Below are 6,000 nucleotides of genomic sequence, written 5' to 3'. Positions count from 1 at the left end.
TCAAGATACATTGGACCAAGAAGAGATTATGGTATAAACCACATCAAGGTCTATCGATTCATCATCATTGCATTCACTCCAAATAGTTCTTCACGCATTTGGGTTACTAAATGCTACACATAGAATTGAGCTTTGTAGATCTCCTTGCGACTGAATGAGATCACTCCTAAGGCTATAAACTACTATATAAATATTGTTTATGATCATTGAAAGGAAAGTAAGATGACGAAGTTAAGTTTATTATTTAGTTTTTATTTGGAATTAATAATACCATTTAAAATATATAGTTTGCACATGTTATGTCCATTGGAAATCAAACATCTAATGCGTAGCATGTTGGAAGCTTGTTGTGATAGATTATATCTCATTTATGATTATGAATGAATAAAGATCATATTTTGATTTTTTCTTCATTTATTACCATTATATGTTGTTTCAATTCATTATAACTTGAGAGTCCTCCATTAAATCATCTATTCATGAATACATAAAAAAAAAAGAATTTGGATTAGTGTTAGTTTTGTTAGTTTCAACATTGATGTTGCTTCCAAGGGCTTGGTGACTAGATCTAGGACCCTACTATAACCAAGGGAGAGTTTCTCCTAAACAACCATTTGTTAGTCCCAACCGGTGCTGAGAGGGGAGGGGTGAATCGACACTTGATCAAATTTTCACAATTAAACTTTTAACTTAAATTTGCATTCATCTAATATCCAATAATATACTTAATCACTGAAGTAAAATATGCAAGCATGAAAAGTTGACAATGACACCAAGAAGTTATGTCATGGAAACCCAAATGGGAGAAAACCACGGTGTGAGTAGGAACTCACAAAATTTGTACTCTTCTGAAGTACGCCCAGTGAGTAGCCATCCTTGTTAGGAGATTACAAAGACACTGTTAGGTGCCACCCGGTTAAGGGATTTTGTTCAAGGCCGGTTAGTGCCTTTACCCTGTTAAAGGTAGATTGGTTAAAGGACTTAAGAGCGTCAATTAAGATGTCACCCGGTTAAGGGATTTTACAAAAGGGACCTGTTAAAGTCCACCCGGTTAAGGGATCTATGTTGCAGTGGTTAGAAAGCAAGAAATGGATGATCTGCTGAATTAGCTACTCATAACTTGATCAAATCTCAATACGCATCACACTCAATCCACACCAGTTGTGTCTTCTCCACACAACACCAGTCTTCTTCTTGCACCTTCGACTCTTCACTCAACCGGTCGCCTGTCCCTTGACACTGCACTCTGTCGATCCTTTGATCTTCGACTCTCCACTCTCTCGGTTCTGTGTCCTTCGACTCTACACTCTGCCAGTTCTATATCCTTCGGCTCTGCACTCTGCCGATCTACCTCAAACACACTCTAGTGTTCTAAAACCTCTTAGCACTTCCTCTCTCTCTACTCTTCACTTTGGATCGCCTTCAACAAGATCTGCTTGTTGCAAATTTCATGATAAAAACTTTCTGAATAAACTCAAGAACACTTTATACATTTTTTGCTGACACTTTCAGGCATTCCCTCAATCAAAGCAATCATGGATTTCAGAAGAGTTTAAATTTAAAAATCTCCCATTCTTTCTCTGCGTGCCTTACAATAATTCTGCCAAGTGTTCAACAAATTCTGCCACCGCATCTCCCAAAGATAGTAACTCTTGGGTCGTGTATAGTCAATTAAGTGCGAATTAGAAAATCCGCCGGTTATCATGCTTGACTACGTGATAAATGAAGTTGACCTTACCAACAAGTGATTTGGTGTAGACACAAGCTCACCAACTCATCTTTCGCCACCACAACTGAATAACCGATCATCGCTCCAAAATTTATGGTGATCACCTGTCTTCCTTCTGTCATATTGGTGTACCGGTATGCCACTGCACTTCTATATTACTGGTTCATCCTTTGATTGCCGGTTTGTTGTTCTACCATCAAGTCTCTTCCCCTATTTTCCAATGTGATTCCGGTTTGCATACAACTTCAAATTTCCTTGCCTAAGTCACCTTTTGTGACTTCTTCATCATTAGAGTGACCGATCTTCCTGAATGACAGACCGGTTGGCATAGTCTATCTTTCCTTGAGATGATTGAACCTTTGATCGTTTGTTACCAATGTTGTTTCCATGTGTTTGTAAGTCATCACTTTTTCTTACTGAAAAAACACCACTCTGCCTATACCACTTCACTGGTTAGTATCTTCACTGGTAAGTGTTGGACATCAATGACAAATCTTAGCACATATACTGGTTCTCTGGATTGATCGGTTTTGTCAATGCCAACAATCCAAAAATCTCCTCCTTTGGCATTGATGACAAACACTTCAAAATCTGGCTAATTAGTTGCATGCTCTTTTACTTCCTTCATCTCTGTACCGGTCTGATCATTACTTCTACCCTGAGTAATGAATATCTCCCCTTGTCACTGGTAATACTCTGATGCAACAACTTCAGCTCAATCACTACTTACCAATGCTCAAGCACTCTAATCATATCTCCCCCTTTGACAACAATGCCAAAGAGTCCTTTCAACACACTTACAAAACTTCTCCCCCTAACAGGAGTAGTCCACACTCATCAATCTAGTCTCTTTTAAAAAAAACAAAACTTGAAATCATACCAGATTGATGTAGAGCCCTGTTTGCTTACTTTACTAAATGGAGGGGCATAACCCCCAACTTACCTCTCAGATAGTCAAAGGTGTCCTTCTATAGTGGCTTGGTGAAGATAACAACCACCTGCTCTTTTGTTGGTATGTACTCCAACATCACTTCCTTTTCTTGAACTTGTTCCCTTAGATAGTGATATTTGATGGCTATATGCTTCGTTTTAGAGTGCATCATCGGGTTCTTGGATATGTCAATGGCACTTGTGTTGTCACAATGAATCACTACTAGTCCAACCACTTTTTCTTGTATTCCTTCCAGTAGTTGCTTGATCCAAACTATCTACGTGCAGTCGATTGCAACAACTACATACTCACCCTCAGCTGTGGATTGAGATATGCAGTTTTGTTTCTTACTTGTCCAAGATGATGAATAATGATGAACAATAAATACTTAACATGTACTGAGAGGGGGGGTGAATCAGTACATACAAAAATTTCTCTGACAACTTAAACTGCAAAGACTGCACTAACTGACAAACAACATCACCAACCTAAACCAAGACAATACAGGTAAAACACAGTAAAACTATAAAAGACATAAACTAGTAACACTTAGAACTTCTCAAAACCTAATATCTCATCTCAACTTCACCCATATGATTAAGAAAGTAATACATCATAAATACAATGACCATTAGATCAACATGCATTACCGCTTAACAGAAAACACTAAATCATCACATGAAAAAGAATCACACACAACACACTGATTTTTCACGTGGAAACCCAACTAGGAAAAACCATGGTGGGGATGAATACCCACAAGTTGTTCTTGAACTCTTCTGAAGTCCGCTCTGTTAGGAGCCTAGTCCCGTTAAAGACTTTACAACAGGTTCTGCTAGGAACTGATCCTGCTAGGGATCACCCGGTTAAGGGATGGCTAAATACCCGGTTAGAGGTTAAAACCCTATTAAAGGTTACCTCACAAGAGGATTTGAAGAACTCGATGATTTTGAGTCACCCTATTAAAGGATTTAAAAAAAGCCTATTAAAGCTACCTAGTAAAGGGATTTTCCAACTGCTGAAAAGGTTAGAAGTCAACAGGTAATACACTGATCTGATAACATCACTCAATGCCAAGGCAGATCTACTTCAGTTCCTTTGCATCTGCAATCACACTTTGTTGATCTTTACTCACTTCTCTGGTCTGGCAAGAATCACCTCACATACATTCATTTGCCAACAACTTCAAATGAAAATCATCATTGACCTTATAGACAACAATTAGGTTGGTGGCCAAAACCTAAAACCCTAGGCATCTAGGTTAACAATATAGTCGGTCCAATCCTGACCATTTAATCACATTACATAGGGTAAAACAATCTTGAACAAATCTCAAGACGTTCTGCATCATCCATTCTTCACCACTTTTGGAAGCTGATAACTCATCACCCGCTCTCCACCGTTTACTAAGATTTTGCACATTCCCAAGGTAGATAGAATCAATCTTCTCATGAAAGATCCTCAAGGAAATCCTTCACGCGCACAAGGCTGATGTGACAACGCGATCTAATCTTCATTTTAATGCTAACTCATCACAGGATGTCATCGGTCGAATCACACAGACCTGGAATGCATCAACCGGAAACCTTGAAGCTGAGAGTACCAACCGGTAGTCATATCAAATGAAACCTCGATACAAACTTTGCATATACCAGTTCACTTGCCAGTTTACTTTCTTCAACATACCGGTTCACACTTCATCATACCGATTCACTTGCCAGTTTACTTACTTCAACATACCGGTTCATACTTCATCATACTGGTTCACACTTCAGCATATTGACATCAATGACAACATACATTATCATGATGTCATCAAACTCTGCACATATGCCAACAATCTCCCCCTTTGGCATTGATGGCAATACACAAAGATATCTCTACATCTTCTTCCATATTATATATCTTCAATGCTGCAGATATTTTCTCTGCTTCACATCTTCTCCCCTTTTGACAACAATGCCAAAGTGGAGGCACAAGCTTCCATGTTCCACTATGCTGCTCCCCCTGTGGAGTAGCATCCTTCAACACATCAATCCTGAAAATATTTGACAATGCAATACCTGACTGATGTGGAGCACATACCTTTAGTTCACCTCTTGAAGGGGCAACACCCCTAATTCACCTCTTAAATAGGTAAATGTAGCCTTTGGTAGAGGCTTGGTGAATATATCTGCTAACTGCTCCTTACTGGAAACATGTTCCAATACAACCTCTTTGTTCTGAACTTTCTCCCTCAAGAAATGATACTTGAGCTCAAAGTGCTTGGTTCTAGCATGCAATACTAGATTCTTGGAAATATTAATTGCATTTGTGTTATCACAAAATGTACTCATCGGTTCATATACAAAGACTTTGAAACCATGCACAAGGATGCTAATCCCAATAGTGACTCTTATGGCCGAATCATTCGTTACTGTGACTGCAATCTTTGCAAACTCAGGAATCTTAGGGATAGACTTGAATCTTATATGAAGAGCTATTGTGATGCTTATGATCTTCAGATTTGTCAGGTTAAAAAATTATAGCATTATGGTGTTGATTTCTAATCTTCTTCTATGTCAAAAAAGAAAATTTTATTCTTTTTTTTTTAATGTAATTACATATTGTTGGATGATTCAATCTTGTATAAGTTGGTTTCATTTTCTTATCTTTCATCAATCTTCATTTACACACATTTCTTTATATTCAATCACCTTTTATCTATCCTTATGTTATTCTTATACCATTCCCTTGCCTAAATAAAATTATGAATAGATGTGCTAAATGATGAATTTATTTAAAAGAACCGCATTCCCTTGTCTAGACCCCCTTGTCCTAATACACCATTTATAAATAATGATGGTATTTTTTTTAATATCCTACCTTGATGGTGGAGAGATCCTCACTAGACTTGATAATTTCTTAAAAGACATGTTCCCTTAGCAAAGTAGAGGCAAAGTCCCCTCCTTTTTTCACTATGAAACATTACAAATGCTAATTTAATAGAAACATCTTAATAAAGTAGATGTTGGCCTAGAAGTGAAGAGGGGGAGATGAAGCATTAGGAATGTTTGTTCTAAGGAGACAATAAATAATAATAGCTTCAAGAAACATAAATAATAATAATATCTCAGAGCATTAAAGGGTTGATTTGTCCAAATAAATAAATAGATTAGGAGGAATTTTATATTCGACCATATGCCTTCTTTTCTAATTCTTCAAGAAGCCAAGGTGGACTAAATTTAAGTTTTATTGTTATCAAAATGATTTAGGAGCATATTGGGGTGTAAGAGCAATATTGCATCACCCAAAAATATTTTCTTTTTACTTGTTTATTTCTAGGTTTTCACTTACATTC

The sequence above is a fragment of the Cryptomeria japonica genome, chromosome 8, assembly GCF_030272615.1.
Source record: "Cryptomeria japonica chromosome 8, Sugi_1.0, whole genome shotgun sequence".
NCBI lineage: Eukaryota > Viridiplantae > Streptophyta > Pinopsida > Cupressales > Cupressaceae > Cryptomeria > Cryptomeria japonica.
This window is presented reverse-complemented; position numbering follows the sequence as displayed.